Below are 20,277 nucleotides of genomic sequence, written 5' to 3' on the forward strand. Positions count from 1 at the left end.
ACCAATATTCAAGAAAGGTAGTAGGAGTAATCCACTAAACTATAGGCCAATATCATTAACGTCGACATGCAGCAAGATCTTGGAATATGTATTGTGTTCGAACATTATGAATTACGTCGAAGAGAACAGTCTACTGATTCACAATCAACACGGATGTAGAAAACTTTATTCTTATGAAACACAACTGTCTCACGACACACTGGAAGTGTTGAGTGATATTGACAAGGGAATTCAAACTGCTTCCGTATTTCTAGATTTCCAAAGGGCTTTTGATTCCTTATCTATATAAACGATTCAGGAGACAATCTGAGCAGCCGTATTATGTTGTTTGCAGATGATGCTGTCATTTTTCGTCTAGTAAACTCATAAGAATATCAAAACAAGTTGCAAAACGATTTAGAAAAGATATGTGAATGGTGCGAGCATTGGCACTTGACCCCAATAACGAGAAATGTGATGCCATCCACATGAGTGCAAATAGAAATCTGTTTTGAACTTCGGTTACACGATAAGTCAGTCTGATCTAAAAGCCTTAAATTCAACTAGATACTTATGAATTACAGTTATGAACGACGTAAATTGGAAAGAGTGCACAGAAAATATTGTGGGGAAGGCAAACCGAAGACTGCGTTTTACTGCCAGAACACATAGAAACTGTAAGAGATCTACTAAAGAGAGTGCCTACACTAAGCTTGTCCGTCCTTTTTTGGAGTACTGTTGCCCGGTGTGGGACCCTTACCAGATAGGATTAACAGATTACATCGGGAAAGCTCAAAGACGAGCAGTACGTTTTCCATTATCGCGAAATCGGGGAGAGAGTGTCACCGCCATGATACAGGATTTGGAATGGACACAATTAAAACAAAGGCGTTTTCTGTTGCGGTGGAATCTTCTCACAAAATCTGTCACCAACGTTCTCCTCCGAATGCGAAAATATTTTGTTGACGCCGACCTACACAGGTAGAGAAATCATCGTAACAAGATAAAGGAAATCAAAGCTCGCGCGGAGAAATATATGTGATTTTTTTTGGCGCTCTATTCGAGACTGGAATAATAGAGAATTATAGTGAAGATGGTTCAATGAACCCTCTGCAAGGTATTTACGTGTGACTTGCAGAGTATCCATGTAAATGTACACACATCAAAAAAGTTTTGCATCGCCCCGTTTCTCAGAACTCCTGAAGATAGATGTTGACTGTGGATATTGTATCACAGACACAGTCCCTTCGACTGTTCAGAGATGTCACTAAACTCGGCCAAACCACGCACAAGCAGCGCCTATTAGACGGAGGGGGTCCGACAGCCGATCAGTTCCAGTCATTCCACCACGAAGGAGGTACACGACTCGTGTTGTCTGTAGTTCAACCACGCCTAGACGGTCCGCATTGTTACACTGTGTCAGGAAGGGCTCTCAAGAAGGGAAGTGTCCAGGCGTCTCGGAGTGAAGCAAAGCGATGTTGTTCCGACATGGAGGAGATACAGAGAGATAGGAACTGTCGATTACATGCCTCGCTCAGGCCGCCCAAGGGCTACTACTGCAGTGGATGACCGCTACCTACGGATTATGGCTTGGAGGAACCCTGACAGCAACGCCACCAAGTTAAATAACGCTTTTCGTGCAGCTACAGGACATCGTGTGACGACTCAAACTGGACGCAATAGGCTGCATGATGCGCAACTTTACTCCCGACGTCCATGGCGGGATCCATCTTTGCAACCACGGCACCATGCAGCGCGGTACAGATGGGCTCAACAACATGCTGAATGGACCATTCAAGTTTGGCATCACGTTCTCTTCTCCGATGAGTGTCGCATATGACTTCAACCAGACAATCATCGGAGACGTGTGTGGGGCAACTTGGTCAGGCTGAACGCCTGACAGATTCAAAAGGTCTGTTTAAGAACGACGTGACCCACCAACCACTCTGAGGGTTCTACACCGAATCACCGTTGAGAAATGGTAAAGTCTGGGCTGACATTGCCTTGATGAACTTGTGGATAGTATGCCACGACGAATAAAGGCATGCATCAAAGAAAGAGGACGTGCTACTGGGTAGTAGAGGTAGCGGTGTCTACAGCAGTCTGGACTACCACCTCTGAAGGTCTCGCTGAATGGTGGTACAGCATGCAGTGTGTGGTTTTCATGAGCAATAAAAAGGGCGGAAATTATATTTATGTTGATCTCTATTCCAGTTTTCTGTACAGGTTCCGGAACTCTCGGAACCGAGGTGATGCAAAACTTTTTTTGATATGTGTGGAACATCTTCTATGCTGGTAACAATACGTTTTATTTTAATGAAGTTCCCAATTTGTCAAGTTACTCACAATTCTATAAAAGATTTCTAAAAATTTACCGATAGCTTCGTATTAACGTGTTGTTGCACGTTAGCTCCCGTAAAGGCCTTGCAGGAGCGTACGGTTGGAAGCAATTTTTCAACAACCAGATGTTTGCTCAGCGTCTGTAACGTCATTTTCCACTGTCGACTCGCTCTGTTATTCTTTGTGTGTTCAGCAGCCCTGCTTGTGACAATAACATGTTTAATTTTGTGCATTATTTCATAACAGTTGTCTGTTTTACAAACTGAAAAAGTTACAGAGAGGAGGACTATCAGATGAGGAGATAAGGGAATTGCTGGAGCCGTCTTCTGATTCTGGAAACTCACCTCGTGAGTATGAATCTTCCAATGATGATGTTAGTGAGACAGGTGTCGTTGAAAACACAGAACTACACCAAGATGATGATCATTAAGAATCCCTTTACGACGATGGAGAACAATTTAGTGCAAATCCTATTGAGTGTGACTCACTGTTTTCTCGTAATTGGAATGAAATACTGGCTACAGCTCATCAAGCAGGAATTTCTGGTAGACGGAGCAAAATGGATGTGTTAGAAGACGACCAGAGGCTTACAAGTTTTTCGATTGGGAACTGTGATAGTGTAGAATTTTGTTTTATCTTGTTCTTTCACGTATCCCTCATTGACAAAGTGTGTATGTGAACCAACAAAGAGGATCAAATCGTTTACGAGGACTGCGTGGATATAGACATAAATGAAAAAGTTTCTTGGTGTTCTGATCCTTACTGGCGCTTACGTGTCAAGAAATGAAGATATTGTCATTCAACTTCGGAGTTTTGAGTGTGGCCGACCACTATACAATGAAATTATGTCTCGAAGTAACTTCCATGCTACTCTGAGGGTGTTGCGATTTGACAGTGCAGCAGCCCGACGTGAACATAGGTCAAGTGACAAGTTGGAACCAATCAGGGAAGTTTTCGAGATGTGGGAAAATCCCCTTAGCAATGCCAACGTTCCAACGATATTGCAGTGCCGGTGTTATTCTGATGACGGTGCTCTGCGGCGACCACAGCCGCTACTAAATACACCAAATGAATTTGCAATTGCGAATAATGACTACCATCATATGTAGAATGGAATGACGACAATGGAAATTTGTGCCCGACCGGGACTCGAACCCGGGTTTCCCGCTTATCGCGAGCGATTCAGGGCATTTTAAGTAGAGATCTGGAAGACATAAGACCTGTCTGAGGTAGCTTGTGATTTTGGATCATGCAGGTGATAGATTCTGGGCAGTGAACAGACGGTAGAATGCTTTAAATTTCGAAGGGACTTTCTCGAAGTTTGATTACTTCCTAGTTCAGAACTTTAACTAAATCCGTTTGAATTATGGGATTAAAAGTAGACAGAACATGAGTATTTCCTTTTGACCTCTTTGGTGTTGATACGTAAATCATCATCCTGAACTCCGAATTATTTTGAGCGGGCGAATACTTCGTTTATCGGGATCACAAAATGGACTTTGCTTTTCGCCCTTCTTGAATTACTGTTTTGACTATTTTAGTTTGGAGATTCTGCTACCGTTGTTTTAAAATACTTAACGCAGCGTTATTGCTTTTACGTAAGGTTATATTTATGACTATTTTATAACTGGTAATTGTAGGACCACTTTCCATTTATATGAGATTACTTACTCGAGTAAACAAAATTCGAATTATGTCTCAGGAGTCGTCTACATAATTTTCACAAGTCAGAATGAAACCTTGTATTAATAATTCACTTATATTTTACTTCTAAATTCTGATTATATATTAATTAGCAATTCTACCCAATGCATAGACTGTTTGACAGCAGGACCACAGGTACCGCTTGTTATTTGCAATGCGTTTAGCTGCAAGGCAACAAAGCAGACGTGTACGGCTCGACACTACGACTTCATAGAGCCACCCTTTTTAAACACAGCCTTGCATATGCCTGTTACCTACGTCTGTTAATATGGAGGTAAAGTCGCAGAATGTGTACCTACCACGTACAACAGTAAATGGTTTATTGGATTATAGTACTTTTTATATTATGAATACTTGATTTTACTATTCGTTCATTTTATAATTTAGTTCTTTCATGCCTTTGATTTGCCGTGATGGATTCTGTCTTTCCCTTTAGATGCATATATTTTATTACGCATATATAGCGAAAAACATACGGTAATTCTGGTAAAGGTTTACCTCTGGAGTGCCCCACTAAGCGAAGTCCTATGCTCACAAATTATGACTCAAAACAAACAGTTTCGTAAGTTCCTCCACTTTTACAGGTATCATGGGGAAGGCAATACCTTTTACTAATATTTTGTGGAGTAAAAAGTACAAAATACGGCACAAATCGTCTATTACGGAAAAAAAGCGTCTTAGCTCAGAGGCAAGTGGGTAGGGTTTGTCAGCGAGGACAGGCAACCCACTGATGGGCACTGATCTGCAGCTGTAGTATAAATTACACACGGAAGTAACAAGGCTCCAAAAAAATGGTTCAAATGGCTCTGAGCACTATGCGACTTAATTTATTAGGTTATCAGTCGCCTAGAACTTAGAACTAATTAAACCTAACTAACCTAAGGACATCACACACATCCATGCCCGAGGCAGGATTCGAACCTGCGTCCGTAGCGGTCGCCCGGCTCCAGATTGTAGCGCCTAGAACCGCACGACCACTCCGGCCGGCAACAAGGCTCCACTTAAGTAGACTACAGAGAGAGTCAGCTTCAACTGCAGGACAGTCCTTTATTACTGCAGCCGAACTTCCGAATTCCTTTTATAGTGCTGCAGCTACGACTCATTTACGCAACTAGACGCTGCACAGCTTGCTCCTACAGACGCTACAATTCACTTAATTTTTGTTTCAGCGCACCATTCATGCACGTTAAGAAATATTTACTGCGCAGCAATGTATATAACCAACCTACGAGGCATCATAGAATTAATAGACGGATCTTCACTCATTATCACTAACAGTCACGGTATACTAAACTAAATAGTAATAATGCATCGCTCTGTGATGCTAGATCGCGTAGGTTGGCAACTGTTCCGAAACCGACGACTTGTGACTTCTACCGACATATAACGCTCCCAGTATCTTCCGCGGGAAGGGGCCAAGTCCTTGCCACCAGAAAATATTTCGACGACATGGGCCGTAACTCACACTTTTTACTTCACAACATAATCGTATGAGAATTTGTCGTCCACATGCTCTAGGTAAAATAAAAGACCTTACGTAAATTCATGTTTTTAGACATAATTTGTGAATGTAGGACGCCGTTATGTGTGGCACCCAAGACATACACCTTTACCTTCATTTTAATCCGAATGTTGTTCATTAAATTACGTGAGTGAATTTATTTACTTTTTAATGCATTTCGGAGATGTCTGATGTTTAGTAGGTTGTAATGTGTACAGTCTGTCGACGTAACAGTGTAGCTCTGCTCTCAATGTGTGCTTGACATATATTGACACAAAAACAGTTGTGGTACTCTATATAGCTGCTTGGTGTATGCGTGTCCAGGAGCACTTAATGAAGCAATTAGCAAGCCTATCGGGGTAAAATTCATTACTGTGAATCAGTATCAGATTTGAACATCAGCCTCCCAATAACACACCTTCACAAAAAGCTGATAAGCCGTGTGCCATTTCTACTATTGCCGCTGATAGCTGCGTGACCCCTGAATTGGTAGCAATGCAGAATTAAGAGAAACACAAGCGCTCCACGTCCTTTACCCTCCATCGCAGTGTACGAGGGGCGTTTGAAAACACCGTGCAAAGTCCGAGAGATGGCACCACCGGCACGTATCGAGGTCATGTTTAGTTATAAGCATCTTTGGAAAGAACGCACACCAAGTTTCAGCCCTATTGGTCTATTTATTTGTGTTTGGCATTCGTGTGGATCAAGGAAGTCGAGTGACTGTCAAAAAATAGACGAAAATTAATTTCGTGTGGTTATTAAACATTACTTTATCAAAGTCAAAACGCCTCAGGAGACTAAAGAGAAGCTTGATAAACATTACGATGACTCTGCACCTTCGATTAGAACAGTTTATAAGTGGTTTCAAAATTTTCGGACTGGCCATATGGGCACAAGTGATGCCGAACGTTCAGGACGCCCTGCGGAGGTTACAACTCCAGAAATCATTGATAAAATCCATGATATGGTAATGGATGACAGAAGAGTTAAGGTGCGTGAGATTGCTAGAGCGGTGAGTATCTCGAATGAACGGTACATAATATTTTGCATACACGTTTGGACATGAGAATGCTATCAGCAAGATGGGTTCCGCGATTGCTCACGCTTGACCAAAAACGGAATCGTGTGAAGTGTTGCAAGGATGGTATTGAGCTATTCAGGTAGAATATGCAGGATTTTAAGCGTCGTTTCGTCACTGTGGATGAAACATGGATACATTACTACACCCCTGAGACCATAGAACAATCTAAACAATGGGTTACCATGAGAGAATCTTCACCAAAAAATGCGAAGATCAGTCCTTCGGCCAGAAAGGGTATGGCGACTGTCTTTTGGGATTCGCAAGGGATAATCGTGGCTCTGAGCACTATGGGACTTAACATCTGAGGTCATCAGTCCCCTAGAACTTAGAACTACTTAAACCTAACTAACCTAAGGACATCACACACATCCATGCCCGAGGCAGGATTCGAACCTGCGACCGTAGTAGCCGCGCGGTTCAAGACTGAAGTGCCTTTAGCCACTAGGACACCGCGGCCGGCGGATAATCGTCATCGACTACCTGGAAAAGGGTAAAACCATTACAGGTGCATATTATTCATCGTTATTGGATCGTTTCAAAATCGAACTGCATGAAAAGCGCCGGTGATTGGACCGAAAAAAAAGTCCTTTTCCATCACGGCAATGTACCAGCACACACCTCAGCAGTTGCAGTCGCAAAATTAATGGAAACAGGGTTCCAACTCGTTTCACATCTCCCATATTCTCCAGACTTGGCTCCCTCGGACTACTATTTGTTCCCCAATTTGATGAAATGGCTGGCGGGATAAAGATTTTAATCAAACGAGGAGGTGATTGCAGCAACTAATAGCTATTTTGCAGACTTGGACAATTCCTATTATTCGGACGAGATCAACAAATTAGAACAGCGTCGGACGAAGTGCATAAGCCTAAAAGGAGACTATGTGGAAAAATAAAAAAGGTTTACCCCAAACACGTAAGGAGTTCTTATTTTTGCACGGAGTTTTCAAACGCCCCTCGTACATTTGACCATCAGCCTCACATTAATACACTTCCACGGAAAGTTGTTACTGCCATGCGCCATTTCTACTATTGGCGCTGATAGCTGCGCGGCGCCTCAATTCTTAGAAATGCAGGATTAAGAGAAACACGTCAACCCCACCCCCTCACTCACCATCGAAAACCAGTGACCCTCTTTTACTTCCTCTTCTCCCAATCCTCACGCGACACAGCTACGTCGACGTGCTATACATACTTATGCAAAGAATAAAAAGAGTTATTATTATTATTTACAGGCTACAGATACAATATACAAACTTCGCATCTTTAATAAATTAGGTCCAGGTTCCAAAGATATAGAGACACCGGGAGAGAGAGGAAATCTGGTTCTGCAAAGCTGAACGAGCTGTATCATACCAAGTTTTTTAAGTGAAGGTACGATGAAGTGTCTAAAAAGAAAAAACTGCTTCTGGTAGTACAGAATCATGTGAATGGATTTATTCGACTCCCAAAAGAGAAATTGTCACGTCCGATACTCCGCGGAATTTGGGAAATACTCCAGACACACAGAGAAACGAACGAAAAAAGTCGGAAATACTATAGAATCAGTTTGTAGACAATCAAAATCTGAAACGCCTGTGTTGAACAGTGGAACTGTGGAAGAACAGCTGTGTTCTCTGCTAGATAGCAGGAATGTCAGTAATGTAGCTAATAAAGCGCTTGTTATGTCGGATCTTGTACGTGGACGTTTCTCGTAACGAAATCTCAGGGTCATGATATTGTTAAAAGTGTCTCTAGACAGCAGTTAGATAACAGTGATGAAGATTATCCCAAAGACGATGGTCATAGGCACTTTTCCAATTTTAATTTCTCAAGGAAGCTAAACAGTGCTGAAACTGGACTTGGTCGCCGGTTGGTTTATTCAAATTCTCAAAATAAATTTTTCTGTTTTCCGTATACACTATTTGCAAATTCAAGAACTCAGATTGTACGAGGACAGTGTTGTGGCTGGAAGCAGTTAAGTAGTGTTTTACAAAGACATGAGATTACCATAGAATATAAGGCTTTTATATTCCAGTGGATGACATTAGAGAAAGGAATAAAGAATGGGAAAACAACAGACCAAGGAAACGAAAGTCGAATCCCAAAAAATATTAGCACAATTTATTTCAGAGGCCAAATGATGTCATTAACTTCTTAGCCTCCCACAATATAGAATTTAGAGGTCACAGAGGATCTTTCAGCACAGGAGACGACAGTGCTAAATCTGGTAACTTTATAGACTTTTTTAAACTGAAATCTAAGTGTAATCCTACATTACGGGAATACACGAAGCGCATAAATGGCAAACAACTTACGCACCATTATCTCATCAGTATGAATTTATCATACTGATGTAAAAAACAGTTGCTAGTGAAGTGGTTCTTAATCTAAAATACGCAAAATATTATTCGATTTTTCTCGACTGCACTTGAGACTGTGGTCAATACATCAACTGGCACAATAAAAGAAATCTTATCGGATTTCTAGCCATCACTGAGACGGCAGGAGAATATCTTACTAATGTAATACTGGCAGAGCTAACACGAGTTAGATATTGAAATTGTCTTGGCTAAGGATGCGACAATGGACCATATTTGGCGGGTATAAATAATGGAGTTAAAAATCGAATATTAAATATAAATCTAGGTCATTTTGTACACCCTACGAGTGTCTGCTGCGGGCAGACGCAGCGTTAGCAAAAACTATTTTTGATTTTATTTACAAATTTTATTTGCTATTTTCAAGATCATCAAACACTGAAAACTAATCTCAGCCAAATTAAAGGTTACTGCAAAACCTTTATCAGACACAAGTGGAAAAGCATAACCGAGACAGTGAAGGCAGTACTATTGCAGTTTGATTATGCTGCTGAATGCACTGAAAGTTTAAAAATTTCAAGGAAGAATCTGACACACTCAGTGACTGCGATTCAGTTTTGAAACAAATGATCAGATTAGAATTTATCACATCATTGCATTTATTATATCAGATATTATCGTGCGTTAATGATATGAGCAAATTATGGCTGTCTGTAATAGTCAATCTGAGTATTGGTCTTGAACATTGGCGTACATTTTGAGATTGGTTCAAAGAATATCGACAAACTGGGTTCGAACAATGCTTGTCTCACGCTTGTCAATTTATTGAGAAAAGCAACTATGAATTTCGAAAAGATTTTAAAAGTAAAAGGTTAGTCGAAAGGAAAAGGATATTGAATTATGAAAGAGGTGATGAACCTATACATTCTCCCAAAATCTGATACCACAAAGGTATTTTTAACGCCATGTTTGATACCATATTGAGCAATATGGATTTATTTTTTATATCTACAGAACAGCGTTTTGCATATTTTGATCTTCTGTATGACCTAAGTAAGGTAAAAATTATTCCAAAAGGTCATATATTGGAAAGCTGACAAGATTTACACACAGTTATGCGAATGGGGGAGAGCTCTGACTTATAATCCTACAAATTATATGAAGAACTGCAAATAAAGATCCCACATTTACTTTACTTCATTAAAGATGTCAAACAGCTACTGTAGTATATAACAGAAATTAACTTAAAAAATTATCCATATATTTATATTGTCATTAGAATTTTGGTAACAATGTCCCTAATTGCACCTCAGCAGAAAGGAGCCACTCAAAATTAAAACCAGTAAAAATTATTTAAGATTTACAATGAGTCAGCAAAGACTTTTGAGTTTTATCGATTGAAGCAGATATAACATCTAAATAGGCTTCATACACCTAATAAGCTGTTCAGTAAGGCTAGAAGTAGGAAATTTTTGTTTCGATAATATTTAATTGTTAGTTATTACTAAAATTACTGTTACTTAAAATTGACATTTTTTATTTTTGTGAATAAAAGTCTGACAGCTTCAAAAGAAAACAATAAAGATTCTCTATATAAAATCCATCCTCTTGCTCCTTCTGAGGGCCTCGCAAAATATATCCACACCAAATTTTGGGCTTGCCCTGCCACAGTGAGCAATATGTTTACCACACAATTTATATACTTCACACATATTTGTACACATATTTCACCTGTATCTCTAGCGAATTTCACCCTGTAGTTTCGTCTTCACGGCATCTCAATGCGTATAACGTCGTATTTCCTGAACTATGTGCCGTACAATGATACACACTATCCAGTTCTTTTAATGTGACCATCTGTTAAAACACTGAGTAACTACCTTCTGAAACATGGATCATTGCGAGACGTGCAAGAAGAGACTTCACGAGGTTCTGGAAGGTACGGACAGGAAAGTGGAGCCATGCTGATTCCAGTGCCGTGGCGAGCTGTCGTAGATTTATTGTTTGAGGATCCATGGCACGGACAGCTCGGTCGAGGTGTCGTCACAGATTCTTGATTGAGTTTAAATCCGGGGAGTTTGGTGGCCAGGGGAACACAGAAACCCATCCTGGTGGTCTTCAAACCAAGTACGAACACCGCGAGCTGTGTGACATGTTGCATTGTCCTGATGGTAGATGCTAAGGGAAAAAATGCATGTAGCGGAGGAAATGGTCCTCAGGGCTAGAGGCTTACTTGTGATGATCCATTGTCCCTTCCACAATCACGAGATCACTCAGGGAATACCATGAAAACACTCCCCAGGCCATAACGCTCCCTCCTTCACCATGGACACTTTCGACAATTGTACTAGAGTATTTTCTTTCTCTCTGATGGTGCTTAAAACATGATTCATCTGAAAAGGCCATCTATCACCACCCCTGTAGACATCCAGCTGTGGTACTGGCGTACTAATTCCAGCCATCGGTGCTGATGAACAACAGTCAGCATGGATGCATGAACCAGCAACGGAAGCTGAACGATCGTTCAGGATACACTGTTGATAGCCCCTTTGTTCAACTGGGCAGGCAGTCACTCAACAGTTGCATTTCTATTTGCCCATATATGCCTTTGCAACCTTCGTTCACCCTGTCTACTATGGCCCATGGTGCACTGAAGTGGCCTTGGCACCAGCACCATTTTTCCATCCACAGTATAGTTCATCCACGCCGGCAGATAAACAGTTTTCAAACTTAGTCGTTTTGGAAATGCTTCCACTCTTGACCCGGAATCCAATGATCATGCCCCTTTGGACGTCAGACAAATCATACTGTTTGCGAAACATGACAACGACTCTACTGTTCTCCATATCCCCCGACACGCTTTATATACCCTCCACTGCTAGTGCTGCCACCCGCCGTCTGTGAGTGGTAACCTCACCTTGACGTTGAACGTAGACGGTGGTCACATAAATGTGATTTCACCGCGTGTATATTGACTTTTACATTCACATACTGAATGTGACAAATACGGAATAAGTATGGAAAACACGGAAAAAATTGAAAAATAAGAAAACTGGAAAACATGGAAAAATGTAAAACTAACGAGACAATGTAACAATGTGGGAAATATGCAAAAATATGGAAAAAATTGAAAATATTGAACAACTGGAAATATGGAAAAACGTATAAAATACCGGAAAATCCGAATACAAAATGGGAGTACACGACATGTGCATTGATACATACTAAAGTGCCTGGAGGTCTCTTCTAATATTTCCTAAATAGCAACAAGTTTGTACCAAGGAAGAGAGCTATTAGACTCACACGATCCTCTGCTCCCAAAATTACTGAGAAATCTGTGGAAAAGTCTGAGTGTGCTCGCAGACCACTTGTAAAAAATTTAATTTCTTATTTATAGAGAGGGAGTAGTCGAAATTTTCGGCATAAGCACTAGACATGACGTCACACATAGAGTTGGAGATAAAAAAGTGTTGTACAGAAAGAGGAAGCGGAATATGCGGTATAGTGGCTGTAGGCCCTTAATGCCTTAATATAACGACTTGGTATCGGAGAGGTAATAACACCACATATGCTTCTATAGTAGAAAGACGGTGCAGTCTAGAAAGACATGGTGAAAGACGAAACTGTAATACTCCCACTAGTTCTGTGTGTGTGTGAAGAAATGGTAATATTATTCCCAATCCACATCATAGATATAAAACAGAATGTTTCAAATTATATAGGAGTATTTTTACTACAAATTCCCAGCAATATGACTCTATTCATTCGGCTATTAAACTGCTAGTTGCATGCATAGTAATCCTGGGTGAAAAGAACGTTGCTGAACTGTGCCAAGTACTCTTACCTTGAGTCGTTTTATTACTTTGGAGTGTGAATTGTGTGATGCCCTTTATTTGGATTATCAGTGTTGTGCTAATCTCTCCCAATTCGTGTGAGCTGCAAGTCATAAGACATTTGGAAGCGCTCTAAAGTAGACTGATACCATAAAGTGGAAAAATCATACATATGGATCAAGTATTAAGACCAACACAGATTAAACCATGAGAAGTTCGCTGATAGAAGATAAAAGGACTCTGTGCACAACACGAGAGCACACATTTATCTAAATAACTTAGATTCACAGATAATATTCGCGCTCAGCGTTTGTCTAATTGTTTAAACAATTCGTCATAATTTTAACCATTTTTGCTGTAGTTCCTTCCGTCAGTATCAGTGGTGGGAAATTTACAGCTTTCGACACATAAAGAAGAGACTGTTTGGGGGAGAGATAACTTCCATTGGAGACAGACAGCTGGTGATCTGGTCAGTATGAATACCATTCGTACCATATTGCTGCTGTGTAGAAAGTAAGGCCTCTCATTCTTCATTCGTCAGGGTTATCTGGCAACACCGTGTAACGACCTATGGTCTCTTGTCGAGTCCTATAGTTTTAATGCTTAGTATTTTATTGTCGTGGATTATTATTTCTTAATAGACAAATGCACTCTTACTATAAAGTGGAACTTGTCGACGTTAATAAAAAATTTGCGTTATAATGGAATATTGTACCAACTTAATGCAGATGGTACACGTATTATCCATAACCGCCATGTTATTTTGAAAAAACACTGTTTCAAAAGGAATTACTGCATGTAACTAAACTGTGTTTGACAGATAAGTATTTAATGCATACTGTTATCTGTGTAATATTTTACTTATTTAGCGTGGAAATCCTATTACACGAACTAACAAACAGCGAAGTCAATATTTCTGTTGTAGACTATATTTTGGAGGGATTCCGCGTTGCACTTCTGGATGACCGTCTATCCATTTTAAACAAATCACTTTTCTAAGTCAGTATGGAATGCATATGCATTATAATAACGTGGGTGTAACGGAAAATTTGTTTAGGGGAGGGAGGGGTGGATGACTGGATATTCGCCCACGTGGAAATCGATTCGTCAGCCAAGTTATTGGTGTCGATAACCTGCTATAGAACCAAGAATGGGTAAGATTATGATGCTTATTATTTACTGTTATACTCTCGCAACTATGGCGGGCAAAAGCTCCAAACCCCTAGAGGTTTTTACTAATATAAAGACTATCGAAATGTCTAGTGATAGTCATTGTCTCAATGCTGATAAATCTGAGACGGTACGGATCAGCTCTACTTCTGCGCAACAACGGAGAGGTCTATCTTGCAGGCAAACATGCAGAACAAATTTAGTGTTCCTGATACCTAATGGAACTGCTTTGTCGATCATAATTAAGTCATTACCTACTAAGTTTTATAAATGTAGTTCTATGGTTTATCTACAGCGAGTAAATACGAGTTTATAAGTTGGTCACATGATCATGGCGTCGCTTCCAGTCGTGACTCCTAAAAATACATAACGTATTGACACTATAGACAAAAATATTCGCGTAATGTAATTGGTTGGTTTAAGATGTCTTCGATTTATCAGTCATATACTGCTCGTCTACTGACATAACGGTACAAACTCGAAACATGAGAAACAGGAAAGTGGGATCATGGTAAATAAATATATTTATCACCTTCTTACTACTTTCAGGGAAATTATTTGGACATCCAGGTGCTTTGGGTAAGGATGTGCAACATATAACCATTTATCTTTCAAAAGTGAAATTATTCTCAAGAGAGGGTATGAAATATGTTGTGATCCTCATCGTATAGAGTAAAAAAGAAAAAAAAATCCGCAGGGAGAGCAAAGTTCAAGAAATTTGTGGATGGTATGGAGACAGAGTTGCAATATTCCAGACTGATGCCTGCATCTATATTTCTAATCCAAGAAACTGTGGTGTATGTATTATAATAAGTTGACCGCATGATCATGACGCCACTCCGGTCTTGACTCACACAAATTGGAATAAGTAATTACACGGCCGGCCACGGTGGCCGAGCGGTTCTAGGCGCTTCAGTCCGGAACCGCGTGACCGCTGCGGTCGCAGATTCGAATCCTGCCTCTGGCATGGATGTGTGTGATGTCCTTAGGTTTAAGAAGTTCTAAGTTCTAGGAGACTGATGACCTCAGATGTTAAGTCCCATAGTTTTCAGAGCCATTTGAACCAAGTAATTACACTGCGGGTATAAGCCGCATAACGTGATACGTTGGTTCGTTATGTTATCTATTTGTGTTTGTTAGGCGCTCCTCTAACGCGACAACAGACAGCATTAAATCTGGAACTGTGTTACAGCTCTGCTACTCTATACTTATGCCAATATGGTGTCGTAAAGTACCATTTATTACTCGTTATTTTCGAGCTAATCGATAATTATTTACCATGTTTGAAGAAATGATTCCGATCTTCAAGTGTGTTTTCACTGTGTGCTACGTAAAAATACGGCAGGTTATGGGATATAAAAATTGCACAACTGAGTGCGAGCTATAATAGGAAATCGTTATATGCAGGGATTACAGACACCTTCCAAAGGAAATGCCAAATTTACTGCCTTAGAAGAAAGAACGAAGAGAAAATGAAGATTTAGTAATATCCTATCTTCGAACTTTCCCCCTCGCCAGCATCAGGCACTGAATTTCATTCTTATATTAGCCGATTTATGGTTCATCTTCAATGACGCTGTCGTAGTCAGAACGTCGATGGAGCTTTAATGATACATGAGAACAAGGAGGGAGGAGGATTTACAGCAAAACCTTAAAGTCCAACAATTTTTACCTGGCGATTTTGTTGCAACGAGTGCGTTTAGAAACGTGTTTGTAAATAAAGAATGTCTTGGTTTAACACAGGATATGGACGATTTGTGTTGGTAAGATTGTATGGTAACTCCTGCAGCAATCAGACATACATGAGTAGAGCCACGCTCTTCGAAAACTACGATTTGGTAGTTTTGGTACAGTACATAAATGACGTAGATAATGATGGGATTACGCGTGGTATTGGTAGAATTGGTACGAAAAGAAACAAATGAGTTTCAGAGAGAGAAACTGGGAGCCGACGACTTCTGTTTGTTTGTTTTTCACGTTATTAAAACCACACATCGTTCAGCGTTAGTCCATTGTGTATTTTATACACACAAAATATAAATTGCGTTTCATAGGTAATAAAAATCGGTTCATCGCGTAACTTCTGCTCTTTTATTTAACCAGAGAAATCATTTCTGACGCAAGTACAGTTTACATGCACAAACAAACAAAAATCTATAGAATTATTATTGTTATTTTTTATTCAATGTAACGTTACTCATCATGATAAGAGGAAAGTGTTTCCTGTTATTATTGGTGATATTTTTTTGGTTTGTGTCTTTTTTATGTTTTACACTTTTATTTAGAGTAAACTGCTCTTTTTCTCGCTAAATGATAAATCTTTATTGCTTTTTTTGCTATAACTTCCCCAATAAATAATTTTCGAATAAACCTTGAATTAGACATGGACAATTTTAATTTTGCTATAAATCTTGTTCATTTGTTAAGTAGTAGACTGGATCACAGCTATGTAGCAGAAAAATATTACGCGGCTCTTTATAGATCCACAGTCTGTTTACGGATGAATCACTGCTCCCGCTTTCTAGGTGAATCTACTAAGACACAAGCGGCGAAATGAAGTGACGCCCGATGAGTACGCAACACGTGCGAGTAACGCGTTTATGATCTTAACTGACCCAGGGTACTAAGAAAATTACCGTAGTCTAGTCTTACTTACGATGATCTACGTTAGCCTACTGTGGTTTTACATTCCTTTACATGAGCCACGTAATAAAAATAATGTTAGAACGTTTTAAAGGTCGACTTCATACCACGTTCTTTGGCTGGTTTGGAGAGCATGCATGCCTCCCCAACTCCATGCGTGGGCACCACTATTGCGCGGTCGTCCCTGCTTCACGTCGAAAAAAGGAATTCAGAACTGTTAACACGAAGAACACACAGATCAGTTAATTATCAAGTATACGTAGGACGTTGTCCCTGCAGCTACTGGGAGTCAATAAGCTTGTCTTGCTCTCAAGTTAAGGCTGTTTTGGGTACTTCCCCCAGCCAGACTTGTATTATCGAAGGGTGCGTGGGATTAGCCGAGCTGTCTGAGGCGCTGCAGTCATGGACTGTGGGGCTGATCCCGGCGGAGGTTCGAGTCCTCCCTCGGGCATGGGTGTGTGTGTTTGTCCTTAGGATAATTTAGGTCAAGTAGTGTGTAAGCTTAGGGACTGATGACCTTAGCAGTTAAGTCCTATATGATTTCACACACATTTGAACACTTTTTTTTTTTTTTTTTTTTGTATTACCCAAGCGAGATACGGATTCGCTGTGCTTCTCAGATAGCACTCTGTCGCGGCCACTAGAATATTTCACCTGGGTCGTCAGCGGCACTGGAGGTGTTGTGGTGGATAGTTCTTTCTACTCTTGGTGTGAGGCCAGCTGGTCGATTCCATGTGCGAATTCTTACCGATTGTATTGGTAATGGAGGGACGATATCTTCGTCACTGTATGCTCACAGAAGGTACAAGCGCAATGTATTTCTTGTTAAGACCATACTGAGGAAATCGTTTGATGCATAATATCAGTGTATTTCGTTATAACGATGTGCTGTGGTATTTGTTTATAGTGAGGTGCTGTAGGTGTAAACACTCGGATTTTTGTATCTGTCATTTCATATGCGGCGTCGACTGCCTGTGAACAGTGTCAGCTGAGTCATTTCGGCTTATCGACAGATGATACACAAATACTGCATCTCTCTATAGCCGTTTAGCTTACATTGGCAGAGGTGACATCACGTTGGAGAGTCGATGATTTTAAAGGTAGAAATAGTTAATTTTTGCTGCACTTTCGCCATTGCTCAGTCCTGATCGGGTGGCGAGGACGGATATGTACTTCTGTTTTTTTGGTAGCTATTTACTAGTCTTTTAGTGACATCACACACTAATAACGCGTGGCGTTTGTGTTTAAAGTATAGCGTTTAGGTAGATTTATTGTCTTCTTACTCTTTTTTCTTCCGCCTGGGAACACTGGTTGAGGAAGACTGATATTGTCCATGCAGATTTTCTAGTACTAAAACCAGGATGGGTGTGGGAGCTTGTTTCCTACTGGTCTAGAGAGAAAGGGGAGAGGGGAGTACTTGGTGCTTATCTGCAAAGCTGTCCACGTGTTTCTGCCTTCGTGTACGAACCTGTTTGGCAATATTCATGTGAGGTGGATGGCACTCCCTGAGTGCCTTCTTCCGTACCAGTGTCTTTTTCACTGGGCAACTAGATCGGTCACGTTGAGGACGAGAATGCAAACGCTGTTAAAGTATTGCAAATTTCTGTGACATTGCTGGGCGGTCAGATAGCATAATGTTCGCGGTCCTGTTTCGGTCGCTGCCAGACTTTAAGCTCCCTACACATCAGTGGTCGTACTGCTGCATAATCGACAGGCAGCCCAGTTACTGCCTGACGCCATTATTTTTACCAATAGAAAAACGTGCTCTTTTTAATGCTTACACTGTGACGTTACACGTAATAGTAATGTAGGGGGTGACATAGTAAGAATTTATTCACCTATATGTAGCACTCTGATATTTCTTTAGAATTTGAAGTCTTTGCAAGAGCGCATCTGTTGTTAAATAATGCATTACGGTAATTTGCAATAACAGCAAATAGAGTCTTGCAACTGTACATACAGACTGTGAATATATTGAATAATTTATAAAAATGGTAAAATCATGAAAAACTTGGAAAAATATTGAAAAATATAAAAAAGATAAAAATGACGACAAAATTTACATTACTGTAATAAATTTAATGTATTATTATTTATAACTAATACAAACATCCTGACTCCAATCAAATCTGATGGTCCTCTCCCTATGGTGCACAGAGCTTAAGTAGTGCATCCCATGCAACAGATATTGTAATAAAAGGGGTTGGGTTGGGGGAGCTTTGATTCCATTGGTGTATGGGGTAGGGGGACCGACGGGGTGGACCTAAATGTACATCATACATGTGCATGGGGAGGGTTCCCTGATATCCTTATCTTTAATAGTAATAATAGTTCTTGGCTTGAATTGGCTAAACCCCTATTGTGTGGTTAGGGGGAGAGAAGGGTTTGGGGTAATCTTCAATAAAAGATGTGCAGCTATGTAGCCTGACAGTGGAAGCCCTTATCATGTAAGCAGGCAAGCCTGGTGAGGAGGGGGTTGACCTTGAATATACCTCACCCAGTTTCCTCAGCTATAACATGATACACTCTCTCAAGGTCAAGTGTAACCTGACGACAGAAATTCATCTTAGTGACCTCGAGATAAGATCGATATCTGTACCAGAATCGGCATTGCATATCTGCTACTTATCAGTTACAAGATTGTCTTACCAGTGACCCTTTCTTAAGCAATGTTGGAGTGTTTTAGTAACCAGAACTAGCACTGCATATCTTGTAATACACATTTGCATTTTATTCGAGTTTCGCAGTTTAACAAATCGGCCATGAAACTGAATAAAAGGTCACCTGTTGTTGATGGTGAGGATACATGTGCCTTCAGTCACATCACAACCCAGAGACACCACTGTGTGAACATGATGTAGTAGGTTCGTTGCTCTGCAGGACCACTCCGCCACAGTCGGTCTGCTTATGTTGTCTAATGGAAGATCCTTACATGGATAATATTGCAGCTAGAGTCTGGTAATATGAGAAACCCGAAGGACTGTTGCTAGTTATTGTGACAAACAAGTACTTTTCTGCTGAAATTACTTTCCGTTTGGCCGGCCGCGGTGGTCTCGCGGTTCTAGGCGCGCAGTCCGGAACCGCGCGACTGCTACGGTCGCAGGTTCGAATCCTGCCTGGGGCATGGATGTGTGTGATGTCCTTAGGTTAGTTAGGTTTAAGTAGTTCTAAGTTCTAGGGGACTGATGACCACAGCTGTTAAGTCCCATAGTGCTCAGAGCCATTTGACCCATTTGAACTTTCCGTTTGCTACCTTCAAAGCAAACGCTCTTGGAGTTTCGGAACCTGGTGACAGTACCCATGCGATATCACAGAAAATTACGTCCTAGAACTAATTAGTGTTACAACAGATTGATGTTTGATGATATCATCAATGTGATTTATGGACATCTCGGTAACTGTCGTCTATGAAGGATTTTCGTATGCAGTGGCCTAAGTTCCTGATTTAGACGCCTGATTGAGCTGATGGGATATGTGTATGGTGACAAGGAAAATTGCTATGCATTGGAGAACGACCCTGTCGTGGGTACGGCGATGTGCTTTGCCCATCAGGTCGGCTGCAATAGTAAGAAATTGCCTCACTTGCATAAATATATCCTGATGTTTTACATCTAGTGGCACAATAGTCGTTCAAACGCTCCGCTCTTATTAAAGTAGCGTACTACATGACAACGGTATCCACAATTTTGGCACTGGAGTCGTATGTACCTTTGCCGTCTAGAATCTT

This window comes from Schistocerca serialis, chromosome 3 (genome assembly GCF_023864345.2).
Source record: "Schistocerca serialis cubense isolate TAMUIC-IGC-003099 chromosome 3, iqSchSeri2.2, whole genome shotgun sequence".
Classification (NCBI taxonomy): domain Eukaryota; kingdom Metazoa; phylum Arthropoda; class Insecta; order Orthoptera; family Acrididae; genus Schistocerca; species Schistocerca serialis.